The 21535-nt window shown below is 44.4% G+C and overlaps 9 non-coding genes and 2 pseudogenes across 9 annotated transcripts; 10 read left to right on the top strand and 1 right to left on the bottom strand.

The window, feature by feature from the left end:
- Window positions 1-10731: 10731 nt before the first annotated feature.
- Window positions 10732-10910, top strand: LOC135012439 (U1 spliceosomal RNA; annotated as a pseudogene).
- Window positions 10911-12993: 2083 nt separating this feature from the next.
- On the bottom strand, window positions 12994-13156 carry LOC135012301 (U1 spliceosomal RNA). Its single transcript, XR_010211305.1, has one exon. It is a non-coding gene; the product is annotated as a U1 spliceosomal RNA (small nuclear RNA).
- An 891-nt stretch (window positions 13157-14047) lies between these two features.
- Window positions 14048-14211, top strand: LOC135012122 (U1 spliceosomal RNA). The gene has a single exon (XR_010211127.1). It is a non-coding gene; the product is annotated as a U1 spliceosomal RNA (small nuclear RNA).
- A 152-nt stretch (window positions 14212-14363) lies between these two features.
- Window positions 14364-14526, top strand: LOC135012419 (U1 spliceosomal RNA). Its single transcript, XR_010211388.1, has one exon. It is a non-coding gene; the product is annotated as a U1 spliceosomal RNA (small nuclear RNA).
- A 671-nt stretch (window positions 14527-15197) lies between these two features.
- LOC135012497 (U1 spliceosomal RNA) lies at window positions 15198-15361 on the top strand. Its single transcript, XR_010211447.1, has one exon. It is a non-coding gene; the product is annotated as a U1 spliceosomal RNA (small nuclear RNA).
- Window positions 15362-18602: 3241 nt separating this feature from the next.
- On the top strand, window positions 18603-18766 carry LOC135012455 (U1 spliceosomal RNA). The gene has a single exon (XR_010211406.1). It is a non-coding gene; the product is annotated as a U1 spliceosomal RNA (small nuclear RNA).
- Window positions 18767-18918: 152 nt separating this feature from the next.
- On the top strand, window positions 18919-19081 carry LOC135012311 (U1 spliceosomal RNA). Its single transcript, XR_010211315.1, has one exon. It is a non-coding gene; the product is annotated as a U1 spliceosomal RNA (small nuclear RNA).
- Window positions 19082-19755: 674 nt separating this feature from the next.
- LOC135012169 (U1 spliceosomal RNA) lies at window positions 19756-19919 on the top strand. The gene has a single exon (XR_010211174.1). It is a non-coding gene; the product is annotated as a U1 spliceosomal RNA (small nuclear RNA).
- Window positions 19920-20071: 152 nt separating this feature from the next.
- Window positions 20072-20234, top strand: LOC135012361 (U1 spliceosomal RNA). The gene has a single exon (XR_010211359.1). It is a non-coding gene; the product is annotated as a U1 spliceosomal RNA (small nuclear RNA).
- Window positions 20235-20908: 674 nt separating this feature from the next.
- Window positions 20909-21072, top strand: LOC135012223 (U1 spliceosomal RNA). The gene has a single exon (XR_010211227.1). It is a non-coding gene; the product is annotated as a U1 spliceosomal RNA (small nuclear RNA).
- Window positions 21073-21224: 152 nt separating this feature from the next.
- On the top strand, window positions 21225-21361 carry LOC135012412 (U1 spliceosomal RNA; annotated as a pseudogene).
- The last annotated feature ends 174 nt before the right edge of the window (window positions 21362-21535 follow it).

Genomic DNA, 21535 nt, shown 5'->3' on the forward strand with positions numbered 1-21535 from the left:
AGTAAATTACAGTCACTTTTATCTTACTTACGACGATTGGGTCACCAACCTCTGTCACTGGCATATTTTGATTAACAGGTCGGTCATGTTTATATCTATTTTCATTATTTTTTATTATTATTTCCTATTATCCCTATTATGATTATTACTTTTATTTTGATATCACTATTATTATTAGTATTATCACAGGAGATATTTCCTCTTACTAATCAATTAATTTCTGCATTAAGAATGTCATAGCTTAAATCTCCTGAAACATATTGTCGATTCTAATTATGTTAAATGTATGTTTAGAAAACGCACATTGTCTTTAATCTTATTTTTCTGTTGGATTTTCAGCTTATATAACTGTGATTTGATTAACCATTATCCTCCATAAAAAAATTCTGTTTATTAATTAAACCGTTATTCGATATTTTTGATCTAACACACCATACGCTTTGAACATTACTTTAATTGATTCCATTGTGATCCACATATATTAACTTTCATTTATGGAGGTTTAATAGAATAAGCACTGCCTGGTGGATAGAATTGTTTAACAAAAATTATGCCATAATTAGTGGTCTACGTATATTAACTATTACTTATGGAGCTTCAATAGAATAAGCACAGCCAGGTGGATGGAAGCGCTGAACAAACCTATGCCATAATTAGGCAATTAAGAACTCAGGAAAGGGATTGGTTGATGATCCCCTTTTTAAATGCACCATCTGAACACCACCATAGGCTGCCAGGTGAGCAAGCCCAGGTGGTGAAACGTACGTCCAACTAACGGCCTCACGCACGGACTCCTCACTGCAGGAGGAGCCGTGACCAACAGCAGTCATTCAGAACGGCTGAGCGGCAATGATCCATCGAGTTCGGGGAGATCGCGAGTGGTAATGTACAATAACCTACGGGTCAGACTCACTCACCCGACACTCCCCACACACTCTCTCTCTTCCTGTCAACTTTCACTTTCACGGACAGACACCCGGTCTCCGGTGGCGCATCCGGACCCTGCAAGGCAAGTGGCAACAGGGTCCGCCTAACACCACATACGGCTTCTCAGGCTGCCGTCCGCTGCCTTTCTTTCCACGGCACAACCCACGATCCCACTCTCATCTGTCCTCCGCTCCAATGATGAGGTCAGACAGCAGATGGGATCAGTGAACTGGAGTGCCGACTATCCTTTGCCCTCAGAGTTACAGTCTCACACTTGACCAGTTACCTGCAGGTAATTTTGATAAAATAACAAGTACCAACGCATACAAAAACATGGCAATAAACAAGGCGCAATTATTGGGGATATAAACACCTGTGATTTTGTTTTAACTTGTGCCTATTAAGATAATATCAATTGTTACCTAGCAACAGCAATGTTTTTTATTAGGAGCAGGTCTGTTTTGTGCAATCTCATTGCACAATAAATGTTGTTAAATGATGCAGTGTTATTAACACAATTGTGATTTAGTCTATTACTGTGGGCCTTTTTATTTCATTTTCGGACTCTGGCTCAGACCCAAGTGGCGCATTTAGGACCCTGCAAGGCTCATAAGCATCAGGGCCCATCTAACACCACGTTGGGGTCTCTAGCCAGTGTGCCAGTTCTATCTTTTTTCTGTGACACAGTCGACGGTCCTACTCTCATCTTTCCTCCGCTCATGAATGAGGTTAGACAGCAGATGGGACTAGCAGACTAGAGTGTCACTATCTAATTTTCTACTATCCATGCCAGCATAATCTTGTTTTTTCTTTATTTGCATTTGTTACATACCTGACAAACAACACTAATGTGTCAGTTTTTCATTCAAGATACAAATGAATCATTTTGGAGACAGAATGTTGCAGTAAAACCCAATTGTAACTATGTATTCTCTAACAGACATGGATATTATTTTCTCTTTAACATGGAAGAGATGTTAAAACACAGATTTACTCTGTGAAATATGGGGAGAAGCTGATCTCACATACACAGCAGTATTTTTCTGCAAGGTGTAATTAATTATATCACCAATATCATCTCTGCTGCTCACAGGATATTTTTGATAGATTACTATCATTTTTTGTCATTAATTTCTGTGATTACTGCTGTTCATTGGATAAGTTTGATAGATTACTATCATTTTTCTTATCATCCATTGTTGAGCAAAATATACAAATAATTTTAAGATGATGATATTTGCTCTTTTTTAAATTATTCATATTTTTACCACTGTTTAAAAGGGGAATAAGTAATTGATACGTCTAATATACCCCTGTTATTTTATTTTAGTTGAGTATTGGATAAATAAAAGCTAAGTTTTAATTATAGACAGTTTTCATCTTTTTCACATCATTAATCATCAAAAGAGTGCTCCAAATATAGGAATTTCTTCTATTTGGTAAGATGTGGGCTCTTCCACACCCACCAAATCATTCTGTATCTGGTACACTATTCCTGGGAGCACCTCCAACGTCAGAATAGTTGCCCACTTGGGCTTGATATATTTTTTCTGTTTAGTTGGTTGTTTGAGATTTAGTCATTCAATTATAACCAGTCTGGTGCAGGGTAAACCAAGTTTTGCCACAAAAGTCAATACTGACAAAGGCTAATAATCATTCATCTAGAACGTTTCCTAGAAAAACTTTAAAAAGTCAATAATCTGGAGAATTTTTGTAAGAAACACATTGGTACTTTCCCATGATGAGTGAGTGCTTCAGGATTTCTTGCACTTACATGGGCTATTAACCAAAAGGTTGGTGGTTCAATCCCACCCAGGGATGTAATTGACCTTGTCATCAGATTTTGGTGATCTTTAAGTAGACAAGTCAAAATTTCAAACCCCCTCTTATGGTGTAGGGTACCTGGCCTTCTCTGACGTAATCAGAGTTAGATTTAATTAAGTGATTTTATAAAAAACAGCTAGGAAGCACAATTTAGCAGTGGGTTGCAGAGAAAAAAATAACATTTTAAACCTACCGGTAATTTTTTTTTCTCGTAGTCCGTAGAGGATGATGGGGACTCCGTAAGGACCATGGGGGATAGACGGGCTCCGCAGCAGACATGGGCACTTTAAGAAAGACTTTAGATCTGGGTGTGCACTGGCTCCTCCCTCTATGCCCCTCCTCCATACCTCAGTTAGAGAAACTGTGCCCAGAGGAGACGGACAGTACGAGGAAAGGATTTTTGTTAATCCAAGGTCAAGATTCATACCAGCCACACCAATCACACCGTATAACTTGTGATATACTACCCAGTTAACAGTATGAATCAAATCTAACTCTGATTACATCAGAGAAGGCCAGGTACCCTACACCATAGCAGGGGTTTTCGAAATTTTGACTTGTCTACTTAAAGATCAACAAAATCTGATAATAAGTTCAATTACATCCCTGGGTGGGATTGAACCACCAACCTTTTGGTTAACAACTGAACACGCTAACTGTTTGTGCCTCAGAGACACTTTGCGAAAGTACATACTGACAAAGGCTAATAAGCATTCATCTAGAACGTTTCCTATAAAAACTTTAAATAGTCAATAATCTGGAGAGTTTTTGTAAGATGTTTCTTCCATCAACCAATGAAGAAACACATTGGTACTTTCCCATGATGAGTGAGTGCTTCAGGATCTCTTGCACTTACATGTGCAGCAGAGTACTGTAATGGAAGCATGCTGGGTCCATAACCCAGAGGTAGGCAGATTGAAACTATCCTCTGCTATATGACTTGTCTACTTAAATATTACCAAAATTTGATCACAAGGTCAATTACGTCCCTGGATGGGATTGAACCACCAACCTTTTGATTAATAGCTGAACACACTAACCGATTGCGCCACAGAGACACTTTGCAAAAAGTACATACTGACAAAGACTAATAAGCATTCATCTAGAACGTTTCCTAGAAAAACTTTAAAAAGTCAATAACCTGGAGAGTTTTTGTAAGATGTTTCTTCCAGCAACCAATGAAGAAACACATTGGTACTTTCCCATGATGAGTGAGTGCTTCAGGATCTCTTGCACTTACATGTGCAGCAGAGTACTGCAATGGAAGCATGCTGGGCCCATAACCCAGAGGTAGGCAGATTGATACTATCCTTTGCTATATGCATTTTTTTTGTTCATTAAAGTAATCCAAAACTGGGATTGATATTTTAGCTTTTATTTTTACTTAAAGTACAATAACTTTTACCATTTTAATTTGTTTTAATAGTATATTGACAGTGTTGTTTTCTTTCAAAAATCCAATTAATTTTCTTTACCCGATTATTAAAATGGTAAGTGACAAAAACAAACTACATTGTCACCAGAAGAGCAATACAAAATGTACAAGTGATATATTAAAATCATCTTTCCAGCTTGAATTTCAATGATGCATTGGGGCAACGATTTTGTGAGAAACATCTTCACCCTTAAATAAAGATTTTCTTAATTCCTTACCTGTGTGCTAATTAGATATCACCTTGTTTTCACATTAAACAGACTTCCACATGAGAAAGCAGCAAGGATGCAGTGGCGTTAATGTTTCCTGGTGTCAACCTGTATTATTTCAGTAGATATTGAAATGAGGATGCATCTTGCTGCCTTTCCAATGAAGCAAGTTTAATTTAGTAATAGGTGAAAAACCATCCCTACAAATATGTTAATCAGATACTTGGCTTTGTGGACACTTTTCAGAGAACAAATTAGTTAGCATAAAAATAAAGCCAGAAAATGAAGAGCTGTTTAATCACTCAATTGGATTTTTCTGCCAGCATATTTCTTTTTCTCTGCAACCCACTGCTAAATTGTGCTTCCTAGCTGTTTTTTTTATAAAATCACTGATTCAAATCTAACTCTGATTACATCAGAGTAGGCCAGGTACCCTACACCATAAGAAGGGGGTTTGAAATTTTGACTTGTCTACTTAAAGATCACCAAAATCTGATAACAAGGTCAATTACATCGCTGGGTGGGATTGAACCACCAACCCTTTGATTAATAACCAAACACACTAACCGATTGCGCCACAGAGACACTTTACAAACATACATACTGACAAAGGCTAATAAGCATTCATCTAGAACGTTTCCTAGAAAAACTTTAAAAAGTCAATAATCTGGAGAGTTTTTGTAAGATGTTTCTTCCATCAACCAACGAAGAAACACATTGGTACTTTCCCATGATGAGTGAGTGCTTCAGGATCTCTTGCACTTACATGTGCAGCAGAGTACTGCAATGGAAACATGCTGGGCCCATAACCCAGAGGTAGGCAGGTTGAAACTATCCTCTGCTATATGCATTTTTTTTTTGTTAATTAAAGTAATCCAAAACTGGGATTGATATTTTTGCTCTTTTATTTTTACTTAAAGTACAATAACTTTTACCATTTTAATTTGTTTTAATAGTATATTGACAGTATTGTTTTCTTTCAAAAATCCACTTAATTTTCTTTACCCTATTATTAAAATGGTAATTGACAAAAACAAACTACATTGTCACCAGAAGAGCAATACAAAATGTACAAGTGATATATTAAAATCATCTTTCCAGCTTGAATTTCAATGATGCATTGGGGCAACGATTTTGTGAGAAACACCTTCACCCTTAAATAAAGATTTTCTTAATTCCTTACCTGTGTGCTAATTAGATATCACCTTGTTTTCACATTAAACAGACTTCCACATGCGAAAGCAGCAAGGATGCAGTGGCGTTAATGTTTCCTGGTGTCAACCTGTATTATTTCAGTAGACATTGAAATGAGGATGCATCTTGCTGCCTTTCCAATGAAGCAAGTTTAATTCAGTAATAGGTGAAAAACCATTCCTACAAAGGTGTTAATCAGAGACTTGGCTTTGTGGACACTTTTCAGAGAGCAAATTTGTTAGCATAAACATAAAATCAGAAAATGAAGAGCTGTTTAAACAGCTACTGCCTGAGGGTCTCTTGACCTGGTGCAATACCTCTGTAGCTTTTTGTTGAGGCGGGACGCCATCATGTCTATCTGGAACAGTCCCCACCGACTTGCAATCTGTGCGAAGACTTCCTGATGGAGTCCCCACTCTCCTGGATGTAGGTCGTGTCTGCTGAGGAAGTCTGCTTCCCAGTTGTCCACTCCCGGAATGAACACTGCTGACAGTGCGCTTACATGATTCTCCACCCAGCGAAGAATTCTGGTGGCTTCCGCCATCGCCACTCTGCTCCTTGTGCCGCCTTGGCGGTTTACATGAACTACTGCGGTGACGTTGTCTGACTGGATCAGAACTGGTTGGTCGCGAAGTAAGGTCTCCGCTTGACATAGGGCGTTGTATATGGCCCTTAGCTCCAGGATGTTGATGTGAAGACAAGTCTCCTGACTTGACCAAAGACCTTGGAAATTTCTTCCCTGTGTGGCTGCTCCCCAACCTCGGAGGCTCGCGTTCGTGGTCACCAGGATCCAGTCCTGAATGCCGAACCTGCGGCCCTCTAGAAGGTGAGCACTCTGCAGCCACCACAGGAGAGATACCCTGGCCCTGGGGGACAGGGTGATCAACTGATGAATCTGTAGATGTGACCCGGACCACTTGTCCAGTAGGTCCCATTGCAAGATCCTCGCATGGAACCTGCCGAAGGGAATGGCCTCGTATGATGCCACCATCATTCCCAGGACTCGAGTGCAGTGATGCACTGACACCTGTTTTGGTTTCAATAGGTTCCTGACCAGAGTCATGAGTTCCTGGGCCTTTTCTATCGGAAGATAAACCCTTTTCTGGTCCGTATCCAGAATAATGCCCAAGCAAAGTCAGACGAGTCGCAGGAACCAACTGCGACTTCGGGATATTGAGAATCCAGCCGTTTTGCTGTAACACCTTCAATGAAAGTTATACGCTGTTCAGCAACTGCTCTCTTGATCTCGCTTTTATGAGGAGATCGTTCAAGTACGGGATAATTGTGACACCTTGCTTTCGCAGGAGCACCATAATTTCTGTCATTACCTTGGTGAAAATTCTCGGAGAAAATTCTGGAGAGACCAAACGGCAACGTCTGAAATTGGTAATGACAATACTGTACCGCAAATCTTAGGTACGCCTGATGAGGTGGATAAATGAGTACATGAAGGTATGCATCCTTTATGTCCAGAGATATCATAAAATCCCCCCCTTCTAGGCTGGTGATGACCGCTCTTAGCGATTCCATCTTGAACTTGAACCTTTTCAAGTATAGGTTCAGGGATTTTAAATTTAATATGGGTCTGACCAAACCGTCCGGTTTTGGGACTACAAACAGGGTCGAATAATTTCCCTTTCCTTGTTGAAGCAGGGGAACCTTGACCACCACCTGTTGAAGATACAATTTGTGAATTGCATTTAACACTATCTCCCTTTCCTGGGGAGAAGATGGTAGGGCCGATTTGAAAAACCGGCGAGGAGGCACCTCTTCGAATTTCAGCTTGTAACCCTGAGAAACAATTTCTATTGCCTAGGGATCCACCTGCGAATGAACCCAGATGTGGCTGAAAACTCGAAGACGTGCCCCCAACTGGGCGGACTCCTTTAGCGGAGCCCCAGCGTCATGCGGTGGATTTTGTAGAGGCCGGGGAGGACTTCTGTTCCTGGGAACTAGCTGTGTTGTGCAGCTTCTTCCCTCTGCCCTTACCTCTGGCAAGAAAGGACGCACCTCGTACTTTCTTGTTTCTCTGTGATCGAAAGGACTGCATTTGATAATGTGGTGCTTTCTTAGGCTGTGAGGGAATATAAGGCAAAAAATTTGATTTACCAGCTGTAGCTGTGGAGACAAGGTCCGAGAGACCTTCCCCAAACAATTCCTCACCCCTGTAAGGTAAAACCTCCATATGCCTTTTTGAGTCGGCATCACCTGTCCATTGCCGGGTCCATAGGACTCGTCTAGCAGAAATCGACATAGCGTTTATTCTAGAACCCAGTAGACTAATGTCACTTTGAGCATCTCTCATATATAGGACAGCATCTTTTATATGCCCTATGGTCAATAACATAGCATCCTTATCTAGGGTCTCAATCTCTGCTGATAAGGTATCTGTCCATGCTGCCACCGCGCTACAACCTCGGCCGACGCAATTGCCGGTCTGAGTAAGGTACCAGAATGTGTGTAAATGGACTTTAGGGTAACCTCCTGCTTGCGGTCAGCAGGGTCCCTGATGGTAGCCGTATCCTGGGATGGCAGCGCTACCTTTTTGGATAAGCGTGTCAATGCTTTATCCACCCTAGGGGAGGATTCCCACCGTATCCTGTCCATTGGCGGGAAAGGATACGCCATAAGAATCCTTTTGGGAATCTGCAGCTTTTTGTCTGGAGATTCCCAAGCTTTTTCACATAATTCGTTCAACTCATGTGAGGGGGGAAAGGTTATCTCAGGTTTCTTTCCCTTATACATGTGTACCCTCGTGTCAGGGACAGGGGACTCTGTGATGTGCAAAACATCTTTTATTGCAATAATCATATATCGAATACATTTAGCCAATTTTGGTTGTAACTTTGCATCATCGTAGTCGACACTGGAGTCAGAATCCGTGTCGGTATCTGTGTCAACTATTTGGGATAGTGGGCGCTTTTGAGACCCCGAAGGTCCCTGCGACATAGGGACAGGCATGGGTTGACTCCCTGACTGTTCCCTAGCTTCAGCTTTGTCTAATCTCTTGTGTAATAAGTTTACATTAGCACTTAAAACATTCCACATATCCATCCAGTCAGGTGTCGGCGTTGTCGATGGAGACACCACATTAATTTGCTCCTGCTCCTCTCTAGGAGAGCCTTCTACCTCAGACATGTCGACACACGTGTACCGACACACCATACACTCAGGGAATCCTCTTATCTGAGGACAGTTCCCCAACAAGGCCCTTTGGAGAGACAGAGAGAGAAAGTATGCCAGCACACACCCCAGCGCTATATGACCCAGGAAAAAAACACAATCATTTTATGTTTACCCAGTAGCGCTGTATTTCCATATATATATGCGCCTAATTATGTGCCCTCTCTTCTTTAAGACCCTCTTTCTACCGTGGTATAAGCAGGGGAGAGTCCATGGAGCTTCCCCTCAGCGGTGCTGTGGAGAAAATGGCGCTGGTGAGTGCTGAGGGAGAAGCCCCACCCCCTCAGCGACGGGCTTCTGTCCCGCTCAAATATAGTAAAAAAATGGCGGGGGCTCTTATATATATATACAGTGCCTAGCTGCATATATATTTATTTTGCCAAAGAGAGGTCTATATTGCTGCCCAGGGCGTCCCCCCTGCGCCCTTCACCCTTACACTGACTGCCGTGTGTGAGGTGTATGGGAGCAATGGAGCACAGCTTTACTGCTGTGCGTTACCTCAGTGAAGATCATGAAGTCTTCCGCCGCCTCTGAAGTCTTCTTTTCTTCTCATACTCACCCGGCTTCTATCTTCCGGCTCTGCGAGGGGGACGGCGGCGCGGCTCTGGGACGGACGGCGAGGGTGAGACCTGCGTACCGATCCCTCTGGAGCTAATGCTGTACAGTAGCCTAAGAAGCAGAGCCTATCAACTCACAGAAGTAGGTGTGCATCTCTCCCCTCCGCCCCTCGATGCAGGGAGTCTGTTGCCAGCAGGCTCCCTGAAAATAAAAAAATCTAACAAATATACTTTCTGTCAGGAAACTCAGGAGAGCTCCCTGAAAAGCACCCAGTCTCCTCTGGGCACAGTAGTAAACTGAGGTCTGGAGGAGGGGCATAGAGGGAGGAGCCAGTGCACACCCAGATCTAAAGTCTTTCTTAAAGTGCCCATGTCTCCTGCGGAGCCCGTCTATCCCCCATGGTCCTTACGGAGTCCCCAGCATCCTCTAGGACGTAAGAGAAAAATTATGCTGGCAGAAAAATCCAATTGAGTGATTAAACAGCTCCAGAGCTGCTCTGTAAGGCAAGTAAAAGGGTGTGGGCCCTGCAGCACTACCTGTAGTTTGCATTGTGCATTGGAAGCCTAGTTTGCTGTCTGTTTCCACTTCTTTTTTCTTGAGCCCCTCCCGTCTATACCCTTGTGCACTATCCTGACTTCTCCTCCCGTCTGCTTACTTTGTGCCTTCCAATGCACAATGCAAACTACAGGTAGTGCTGCAGGGCCCACACCCTTTTACTTGCCTTACAGAGCAGCTCTTGAGCTGTTACAGTGCCCAGCTGCTGCAAGAAATCAGCGTGAATGCTTCAGGGGCTGGGGCATGGCCAACATGAGCCCCACACCGAAGGAGGGTGGGGGTGTTTAATGCGAACTAGGGGTCTCGCACAATGCGAACTACAGGTAGTGCTGCAGGGCCCACACCCTTTTACTTGCATTACAGAGCAGCTCTGGAGCTGTTACAGTGCCCAGCTGCTGCAAGAAATCAGCTTGAATCCTTCAGGGGCTGGGGCATAGCCAACATGAGCCCCACACCGACGGAGGGTGGAGGTGTTTAATGCGAACTAGGGGTCATCCAAGTGCCGCAAAAGGCCGCCATGCCCTGCACGCCCCTTTTCTCTTTTCATATGCAGACGAGGGTTGAAGCCAACTTTGACCCACTGCTTGGATGACATCGCCATATGCAAATCCATCTGCTGCAGGCCTTCCCCCAGGAATGCTTGCACTAGTTGTTGCATTTGGTTTGTTGTTTGGGGGTGCTTCAGTATTAGGCAGCCTTCTGCCCTCCCATGTTCATCTGAAAATATGTGTTCTCCCTGCAGTTGTTGTCCCCAGATGAGAGTTCCCTTGTGCTGCCTCAGTTGAATCTCCTTTACTTGACAGAGATGTGCCTGAGCAGCGGCCCTCCCCAGCCCTATCCCAAATCATACTTATTTTGCATAGGAGATACCATGGTCATGAAGACTGTTCTCCCAGGGTGCGGTTCATTCATTGCATTCTGGGTATGCTGACCCCTGTGATTTCCCCAAATGTGGGAAACTCGACTGCATTATTTAATGCGAACTAGGGGTCATCCAAGCACCGCAAAAGGCCGCCATGCCCTGCATACCCCTTTTCTCTTTTCATAAGCAGACGAGGTTTGAAGCCAACCTTGACCCACTGCTTGGATGACATCACTTGCTGCCTTTCCAATGAAGCAAGTTTAATTTAATAATAGGTGAAAAACCATCCCTACAAAGGTGATAATCAGATACTTGGCTTTGTGGACACTTTTCAGAGCACAAATTTGTTAGCATAAAAATAAAGCCAGAAAATGAAGAGCTGTTTAATCACTCAATTGGATTTTTCTGCCAGCATATTTCTTTTTCTCTGCAACCCACTGCTAAATTGTGCTTTGTGGCTGTTTTTTTTATAAAATCACTTAATCAAATCTAACTCTGATTACATCAGAGAAGGCCAGGTACCCTACACCATAAGAGGTGGTTTGAAATTTTTACTTGTCTACTTAAAGATCACCAAAATCTGATAACAAGGTCAATTACGTCCCTAGGTGGGATTGAACCACCAACCTTTTGGTTAACAACTGAACACGCTAACTGTTTGTGCCTCAGAGACACTTTGCGAAAGTACATACTGACAAAGGCTAATAAGCATTCATCTAGAACGTTTCCTAGAAAAACTTTAAAAAGTCAATAATCTGGAGAGTTTTTGTAAGATGTTTCTTCCATCAACCAATGAAGAAACACATTGGTACTTTCCCATGATGAGTGAGTGCTTCAGGATCTCTTGCACTTACATGTGCAGCAGAGTACTGTAATGGAAGCATGCTGGGTCCATAACCCAGAGGTAGGCAGATTGAAACTATCCTCTGCTATATGCATTGTTTTTTGTTAATTAAAGTAATCCAAAACTGGGATTGATATTTTTGCTCTTTTATTTTTACTTAAAGTACAATAACTTTTACCATTTTAATTTGTTTTAATAGTATATTGACAGTATTGTTTTCTTTCAAAAATCCACTTAATTTTCTTTACCCTATTATTAAAATGGTAATTGACAAAAACAAACTACATTGTCACCAGAAGAGCAGTACAAAATATACAAGTGATATATTAAAATCATCTTTCCAGCTTTAATTTCAATGATGCCTTGGTGCAACAATTTTGTGAGAAACATCTTCACCCATAAAGAAAGATTTTCTTAATTCCTTACCTGTGTGCTGATTAGATATCACCTTGTTTTCACATTAAACAGACTTCCCCTTGAGGAAGCAGCAAGGATGCAGTGACGTTTATGTTTCCTGGTGTCAACCTGTATTATTTCAGTAGACATTGAAATGAGGATGCATCTTGCTGCCTTTCCAATAAAGCAAGTTTAATTCAGTAATAGGTGAAAAACCATTCCTACTAAAGGTGTTAATCAGAGACTTGGCTTTGTGGACACTTTTCAGAGAGCAAATTTGTTAGCATAAACATAAAATCAGAAAATGAAGAGCTGTTTAATCACTCAATTGGACTTTTCTGCCAGCATAATTTTTTTTCTCTGCAACCCACTGCTAAATTGTGCTTCCTAGCTGTTTTTTATAAAATCACTTAATCAAATCTAACTCTGATTACATCAGAGAAGGCCGGGTACCCTACACCATAAGAGGGGGTTTGAAATTTTGACTTGTCTACTTAAAGATCACCAAAATCTGATAACAAGGTCAATTACGTCCCTGGGTGGGATTGAATCACCAACCTTTAGGTTAATAGCCATACACACTAACTGATTGCGCCATAGCGACACTTTGCGAAAGTACATACTGACAAAGGCTAATAAGCATTCATCTAGAACGTTTCCTAGAAAAACTTTAAAAAGTCAATAATCTGGAGAATTTTTGTAAGAAACACATTGGTACTTTCCCATGATGAGTGAGTGCTTCAGGATCTCTTGCACTTACATGGGCTATTAACCAAAAGGTTCCCACCCAGTGATGTAATTGACCTTGTGATCAGATTTTGGTGATCTTTAAGTAGACAAGTCAAAATTTCAAACCCCCTCTTATGGTGTAGGGTACCTGGCCTTCTCTGACGTAATCAGAGTTAGATTTAATTAAGGTGCGCAAGGGCATAGAAGGGAGCGGTTTAAGAAAAGAGAAGTGGAAACAGACAGCAAACTAGGCTGGAGAGAGACCTGAGACAAAGAGATCTGAATTATACGAGAGCCGACCAGGGGAAACACAAATTATGCAGTCAAGTTTCCCACATTTGGGGAAATCGCAGGAGCAGCACACCCAGAGTGCAATGGGTGAGCCTTGCCCTGGGAGAAGCACCTTCATGATCATAGTATCTCACCTGGCAGGTAAGTAGGAGTTGGGCTAGTGCTGGGGAGGGTCGCTGCTCGGGTACGCCCCTGTCAAGTGAAGGAGATCCAACTGAGGCAGCACAAGGGAACTCTCGAAAGAAGAACAAGGCTAGAGGAAGATCTGAGACAAAGAAATCTGACTTTTACCAGAGCTGACCAGAGGAAAGCACAAACACAGTCCCCCACTACCACCAGGAAACATTAACGCCACTGCATCCTTGCTGCTTTCTCATGTGGTAGTCTATTTAATGTGAAAACAAGGTGATATCTAATTAGCACACAGAAAAGAAAATTAAGTGAATTTTTGAAAGAAAACAATACTGTCAATATACTATTAAAACAAATTAAAATGGTAAAAGTTATTGTACTTTAAGTAAAAATAAAAGAGCAAAAATGTCAATCCCAGTTTTGGATTACTTTAATTAACAAAAAAAATGCATATAGCAGAGGATAGTTTCAATCTGCCTACCTCTGGGTTATGGAATCAGCATGCTTCCATTACAGTACTCTGCTGCACATGTATGTGCAAGAGATCCTGAAGCACTCACTCATCATGGGAAAGTACCAATGTGTTTCTTCATTGGTTGATGGAAGAAACATCTTACAAAAACTCTCCACATTATTGACTTTTTAAAATGTTTCTAGGAAACGTTCTAGATGAATGCTTATTAGCCTTTTTCAGTATATGCTTTTGCAAAGTTGTAGCATTTGGTTTGTTGTTTGGGGGTGCTTCAGTATTAGGCAGCCTTCTGCCCTCCCATGTTCATCTGAAAATATGTGTTCTCCCTGCAGTTGTTGTCCCCAGATGAGAGTTCCCTTGTGCTGCCTCAGTTGAATCTCCTTTACTTGACAGAGATGTGCCTGAGCAGCGGCCCTCCCCAGCCCTATCCCAAATCATACTTATTTTGCATAGGAGAGACCATGGTCTTGAAGATTGTTCTCCCAGGGTGAGGTTCATTCATTGCATTCTGGGTATGCTGACCCCTGTGATTTCCCCAAATGTGGGAAACTCAACTGCATTATTTGTGGTAGTGGGGGACTGTGTTTGTGCTTTCCTCTGGTCAGCTCTGGTAAAAGTCAGATTTCTTTGTTTCAGTTCTTCCTCTAGCCTTGTTCTTCTTTCGAGAGTTCCCTTGTGCTGCCTCAGTTGGATCTCCTTCACTTGACAGGGGGGTGCCCGAGCAGCGACCCTCCCCAGCTCTAGCCCAACTTCTACTTACCTGCCAGGTGAGATACTATAATCATGAAGGTGCTTCTCCCAGGGCAAGGCTCACCCATTGCACTCTGGATTTGCTGCCCCTGCGATTTCCCCAAATGTGGGAAACTTGACTGCATAATTTGTGTTTCCCCTGGTCGGCTCTCGTATAATTCAGATCTCTTTGTCTCAGGTCTCTCGCCAGCCTAGTTTGCTGTCTGTTTCCACTTCTCTTTTCTTAAGCCGCTCCATTCTATGGCCTTGCGCACTATCCTTACTTCTCCCGTCTGCTTACTTTGTGCCTTCCAATGCACAATGCAAACTACAGGTAGTGCTGCTGGGCCCACACCCTTTTACTTGCTTTACAGAGCAGCTCTGGAGCTGTTACAGTGCCCAGCTGCTGCAAGAAATCAGCTTGAATGCTTCAGGGGCTGGGGCATAGCCAACATGAGCCCCACACCGAAGGAGGGTGGAGGTGTTTAATGCGAACTAGGGGTCATCCAAGCGCCGCAAAAGGCAGCCATGCCCTGCACACCCCTTTTTTATTTTCATATGCAGACGAGGGTTGAATCCAACTTTGACCCACTGCTTGGATGACATCACCATATGCAAATCCGTCTGCTGCAGGCCTTCCCCCAGGAATGCTTGCACTAGTAGTTGCATTTGGTTTGTTGTTTGGGGGTGCTTCAGTATTAGGCAGCCTTCTGCCCTCCCATGTTCATCTGAAAATATGTGTTCTCCCTGCAGTTGTTGTCCCCAGATGAGAGTTCCCTTGTGCTGCCTCAGTTGAATCTCCTTTACTTGACAGAGATGTGCCTGAGCAGCGGCCCTCCCCAGCCCTATCCCAAATCATACTTATTTTGCATAGGAGATACCATGGTCATGAAGATTGTTCTCCCAGGGTGAGGTTCATTCATTGCACTCTGGGTATGCTGACCCCTGTGATTTCCCCAAATGTGGGAAACTCGACTGCATTATTTGTGGTAGTGGGGGACTGTGTTTGTGCTTTCCTCTGGTCAGCTCTGGTAAAAGTCAGATTTCTTTGTCTCAGATCTTCCTCTAGCCTTGTTCTTCTTTCGAGAGTTCCCTTGTGCTGCCTCAGTTGGATCTCCTTCACTTGACAGGGGGTGCCCGAGCAGCAATCCTCCACAGCTCTAGCCCAACTCCTACTTACCTGCCAGGTGAGATACTATGATCTTCACTGTTAGGGCAATCAGGATGTGGAATTCCCTGCCAGGGAAGGTGGTAATGGCGGACTCTGTAATTGGATTTAAAAAAGGAATGGATACATTTCTGAATGAAAAAGCTATCCAAGGTTATAATACTTAAAATATCAACATGGTTAATCCGGGGGTAACATGAGTTATAGTAGCTAACTAGTCATAAAACATTATTCAGCAAGTATGTAGAATCATCACAACTTAAAACAGGTTGAACACGATGGGCAATTTGCCTCTATTCAACCTCAAAAACTATGTTACCATATGTTACTATATTACTATGTTACTGTAGTATACAGAACACCACAATGTAATGAGCAGTGATAGTGAGCACTGATGAGGATACTAGAACTGACACTGAGCAGCAAGATGCAGCACTGGACTATTAGTAATGTACTGTAGTATGCTGAGCACCACAATGCAGCACAAGACAATGAGCAGTGATACTGAGCACTGATGAGTATACTACTGAGAACTGACACTGAGCAGGAGAGACACACTACTAGTATTACTGAGCAGCAATAAGTAACCACTGATACTGAGCACTGATATTGAGATTTCCACTGAGAGAACATAGCCACGTCCTCTCCGCTCTCTCTTCAATGCACGAGTAAAAATGGCGGCAACGCGCAGCTCTTTATATGGAATCCGAATCTCGCGAGAATCCGACAGCGGGATGATGACATTTTCCCTTGTTCAGGTTTTCCGAGTCAGGCGGGAACAACCGAGCCTGCCTCGGACCAGTGTAAACCACGTGGAGTTCGTCGGGAATTCGGTTCTCGGAGAACCGAACCCGCTCCTCTATATATACTATATTACTATGTTACTGTAGTATACAGAACACCACAATGCAATGAGCAGTGATAGTGAGCACTGATGAGGATACTAGAACTGACACTGAGCAGCAAGATGCAGCACTGGACTATTAGTAATGTACTGTAGTATGCTGAGCACCACAATGCAGCACAAGACAATGAGCAGTGATACTGAGCACTGATGAGGATACTACTGAGAACTGACACTGAGCAGGAGAGACACACTACTAGTATTACTGAGCAGCAATAAGTAACCACTGATACTGAGCACTGATATTGAGATTTCCACTGAGAGAACATAGCCACGTCCTCTCCGCTCTCTCTTCAATGCACGAGTAAAAATGGCAGCAACGCGCAGCTCTTTATATGGAATCCGAATCTCACGAGAATCTGACAGCGGGATGATGACATTTTCCCTTGTTCAGGTTTTCCGAGTCAGGCAGGAACAACCGAGCCTGCCTCGGACCAATGTAAACCACGTGGAGTTCGTGGGGAATTCGGTTCTCGGAGAACCGAACCCGCTCCTCTCTACCTTATACCCATCAATTGTTTTTATTTTCAATCTAAGCCCCTGCAGTTTTCTGTAAGCATCTGCTTCGCTATGATGATCAACAAGTCACAAGGGCAAACACTCAGGGCTTGAGGCGTAGATCTTAGGACCAGCTGCTACAAGCATGGCAGAGGTGTCACTATCACTGGTGACACCCAGAGAGGTGGCGAGGGAGATTGTAATGCAGTGCGCGCAGATAAACAGCGCAATGGTAAAAAGGAGGCATGGTTTCATAGGTAGGGGCGTGGCCTGGTGGCCTGAATCTACATTTTGTTGCTCCGGGTGTCCCGGGGGTTGGGGGCTGCACCCGGGGACTAGTGTGTGAGCGGTGCTGGCTCCTGCACAGTGACAGAGCATGGCCACCCAGCATGACGCCTCCCTTCTTGACCATGCTGTAATTGCAGTCGCACTGCAGTTCAGCGTGATCATAAAAAATGGTGTAGGCTCCTGCTGGTGCAGACTGTAGAGAAAAGCTGCTGTGACCACGCCCCCTGTGTCTCCTCCGTTGCAGACCCCATTTTGAAGCCTTGCCCCCGGACTAAGAGAAAAGAATGCCCTTGCGCACTATCCTGACTTCTCCTCCCGTCTGCTTAATTTGTGCCTTCCAACGCACAATGCGAACAAGAGGTGGTGCTGCAGGGCCCACACCCTTTTACTTGCCTTACAGAACAGCTCTGGAGCTGTTACAGTGCCCAGCTGCTGCAAGAAATCAGCTTGAATGCATCAGGGGATGGGGCATGGCCAACATGAGCCCCACACCAAAGGAGGGTGGAGGTGTTTAATGCGAACTAGGGGTCATCCAAGCACTGCAAAAGGCCGCCATGCCCTGCATGCCCCTTTTCTCTTTTCATATGCAGATGAGGGTTCCAGTCAACTTTGGCCCACTGCTTGGATTTACATCACCGTATGCAAATCCGTCTGCTGCAGACCTTCCCCCAGGAGTGCTTGTACTAGTTGTTGCATATGGGCCCTCATTCCGAGTCGTTCGCTCTGTAAATTTCATCGCATCGCAGTGAAATTCTGCTTAGTACGCATGCGCAATATTCGCACTGCGACTGCGCCAAGTAATTTTACAATGAAGAAAGTATTTTTACTCACGGCTTTTTCTTCGCTCCGGCGATCGTAATGTGATTGACAGGAAATGGGTGTTACTGGGCGGAAACAGGCCGTTTTATGGGCGTGTGGGAAAAAACGCTACAGTTTCCGGAAAAAAACGCAGGAGTGGCCGGAGAAACGGGGGAGTGTCTGGGCGAACTCTGGGAGTGTTTGTGACGTCAAACCAGGAACGACAAGCACTGAACTGATCGCAGATGCCGAGTAAGTCTGAAGCTACTCTGAAACTGCTAAGTAGTTTGTAATCGCAATATTGCGAATACATCGGTCGCAATTTTAAGAAGCTAAGATTCACTCCCAGTAGGCGGCGGCTTAGCGTGTGTAACTCTGCTAAAATCGCCTTGCGAGCGATCAACTCGGAATGAGGGCCATGGTTTGATATTTGATGGTGCTTCAGTATTAGGCTGCCTTCCGCCCTCCCATGTTCATCTGAAAAGATGTGGTCTCCCTGCAGTTGTTGTCCCAAGATGAGAGTTCCCTTGTGCTGCCTCAGTTGAATCTCCTTTACTTGACAGAGATGTGCCTGAGCAGCGGCCCTCACCAGCCCTATCCCAAATCATACTTATTTTGCATAGGAGATACCATGGTCATGAAGATTGTTCTCCCAGGGTGAGGTTCATTCATTGCATTCTGGGTATGCTGACCCCTGTGATTTTCCCAAATGTGGGAAACTCGACTGCATTATTTGTGGTAGTGGGGGACTGTGTTTGTGCTTTCCTCTGGTCAGCTCTGGTAAAAGTCAGATTTCTTTGTCTCAGATCTTCCTCTAGCCTTGTTCTTCTTTCGAGAGTTCCCTGGTGCTGCTTCAGTTGGATCTCCTTCACTTCACAGGGGGGAACCCGAGCAGCGACCCTCCCCAGCTCTAGCCCAACTCCTACTTACCTGCCAGGTGAGATACTATGATCATGAAGGTGCTTCTCCCAGGGCAAGGCTCACCCATTGCACTCTGGGTGTGCTGCCCCTGCGATTTCCCCAAATGTGGGAAACTTGACTGCATAATTTGTGTTTCCCTTGGTCGGCTCTCGTATAATTCAGATCTCTTTGTCTCAGGTCTCTCTCCAGCCTAGTTTGCTGTCTGTTTCCACTTCTCTTTTCTTCAGCCGCTCCCTTCTATACCCTTGTGCACTATCCTGACTTCTCCTCCCGTCTGCTTACTTTGTGCCTTCCAATGCACAATGCAAACTACAGGTAGTGCTGCAGGGCCCACACCCTTTTACTTGCCTTACAGAGCAGCTCTGGAGCTGTTACAGTGCCCAGCTGCTGCAAGAAATCAGCTTGAATGCTTCAGGGGATGGGGCATGGCCAACATGAGCCCCACACCAAAGGAGGGTGGAGGTGTTTAATGCGAACTAGGGGTCATCCAAGCACCGCAAAAGGCCGCCATGCCCTGCACGCCCCTTTTCTCTTTTCATATGCAGATGAGGGTTGAAGCCAACTTTGACCCACTGCTTGGATGACATCACCGTATGCAAATCCGTCTTCTGCAGAACTTCCCCCAGGAATGCTTGCACTAGTTGTTGCATTTGGTTTGTTGTTTGGGGGTGCTTCAGTATTAGGCAGCCTTCTGCCCTCCCATGTTCATCTGAAAATATGTGTTCTCCCTGCAGTTGTTGTCCCCAGATGAGAGTTCCCTTGTGCTGCCTCAGTTAAATCTCCTTTACTTGACAGAGATGTGCATGAGCAGCGGCCCTCCCCAGCCCTATTCCAAATCATACTTATTTTGCATAGGAGATACCATGGTCATGAAGATTTTTCTCCCAGGGTGAGGTTCATTCATTGCATTTTGGGAATGCTGACCCCTGTGATTTCCCCAAATGTGGGAAACTCAGCTGCATTATTTGTGGTAGTGGGGGACTGTGTTTGTGCTTTCCTCTGGTCAGCTCTGGTAAAAGTCAGATTTCTTTGTCTCAGATTTTCCTCTAGCCTTGTTCTTCTTTCGAGAGTTCCCTTGTGCTGCCTTAGTTGGATCTCCTTCACTTTACAGGGGGGTACCCGAGCAGCGACCCTCCCCAGCTCTAGCCCAACTCCTACTTACCTGCCAGGTGAGATACTATGATCATGAAGGTGCTTCTCCCAGGGCAAGGCTAACCCATTGCACTCTGGGTGTGCTGCTCCTGCGATTTCCCCAAATGTGGGAAACTTGACTGTATAATTTGTGTTTCCCCTGGTCGGCTCTCGTATAATTCAGATCTCTTTGTCTCAGGTCTCTCTCCAGCCTAGTTTGCTGTCTGTTTCCACTTCTCTTTTCTTGAGCCGCTCCCTTCTATGCCCTTGCGCACTATCCTGACTTCTCCTCCTGTCTGCTTACTTTGTGCCTTCCAACGCACAATGCGAACTACAGGTAGTGCTGCAGGGCCCACACCCTTTTACTTGCCTTACAGAGCAGCTCTGGAGCTGTTACAGTGCCCAGCTGCTGCAAGAAATCAGCTTGAATGCTTCAGGGGCTGGGGCATAGCCAACATGAGCCCAACACCAAAGGAGGGTGGAGGTGTTTAATGCAAACTAGGGGTCAGCCAAGCGCCGCAAAAGGCCACCATGCCCTGCACGCCCCTTTTCTCTTTTCATATGCAGACGAGGGTTGAAGCCAACTTTGACCCACTGCTTGGATGACATCACCATATGCAAATCCATCTGCGGCAGGCCTTCCCCCAGGAATGCTTGCACTAGTTGTTGCATTTGGTTTGTTGTTTGGGGGTGCTTCAGTATTAGGCAGCCTCCTGCCCTCCCATGTTCATCTGAAAATATATGTTCTCCCTGCAGTTGTTGTCCCAAGATGAGAGTTCCCTTGTGCTGCCTCAGTTGAATCTCCTTTACTTGACAGAGATGTGCATGAGCAGCGGCCCTCCCCAGCCCTATTCCAAATCATACTTATTTTGCATAGGAGATACCATGGTCATGAAGATTTTTCTCCCAGGGTGAGGTTCATTCATTGCATTTTGGGTATGCTGACCCCTGTGATTTCCCCAAATGTGGGAAACTTGACTGCATTATTTGTGGTAGTGGGAGACTGTGTTTGTGCTTTCCTCTGGTCAGCTCTGGTAAAAGTCAGATTTCTTTGTCTCAGATCTTCCTCTAGCCTTGTTCTTCTTTCAAGAGTTCCCTGGTGCTGCCTCAGTTGGATCTCCTTCACTTCACAGGGGGGAACCCGAGCAGCGACCCTCCCCAGCTCTAGCCCAACTCCTACTTACCTGCCAGGTGAGATACTATGATCATGAAGGTGCTTCTCCCAGGGCAAGGCTCAACCATTGCACTCTGGGTGTGCTGCTCCTGCGATTTCCCCAAAATGTGGGAAACTTGACTGCATAATTTGTGTTTCCCCTCGTCGGCTCTCGTATAATTCAGATCTCTTTGTCTCAGGTCTCTCTCCAGCCTAGTTTGCTGTCTGTTTCCACTTCTCTTTTCTTGAGCCGCTCCCTTCTATGCCCTTGCGCACTATCCTGACTTCTCCCGTCTGCTTACTTCGTGCCTTCCAACGCACAATGCGAACTACA

The sequence above is a fragment of the Pseudophryne corroboree genome, unplaced genomic scaffold (genome assembly GCF_028390025.1).
Source record: "Pseudophryne corroboree isolate aPseCor3 unplaced genomic scaffold, aPseCor3.hap2 scaffold_253, whole genome shotgun sequence".
Taxonomy (NCBI): Eukaryota; Metazoa; Chordata; class Amphibia; order Anura; family Myobatrachidae; genus Pseudophryne; species Pseudophryne corroboree.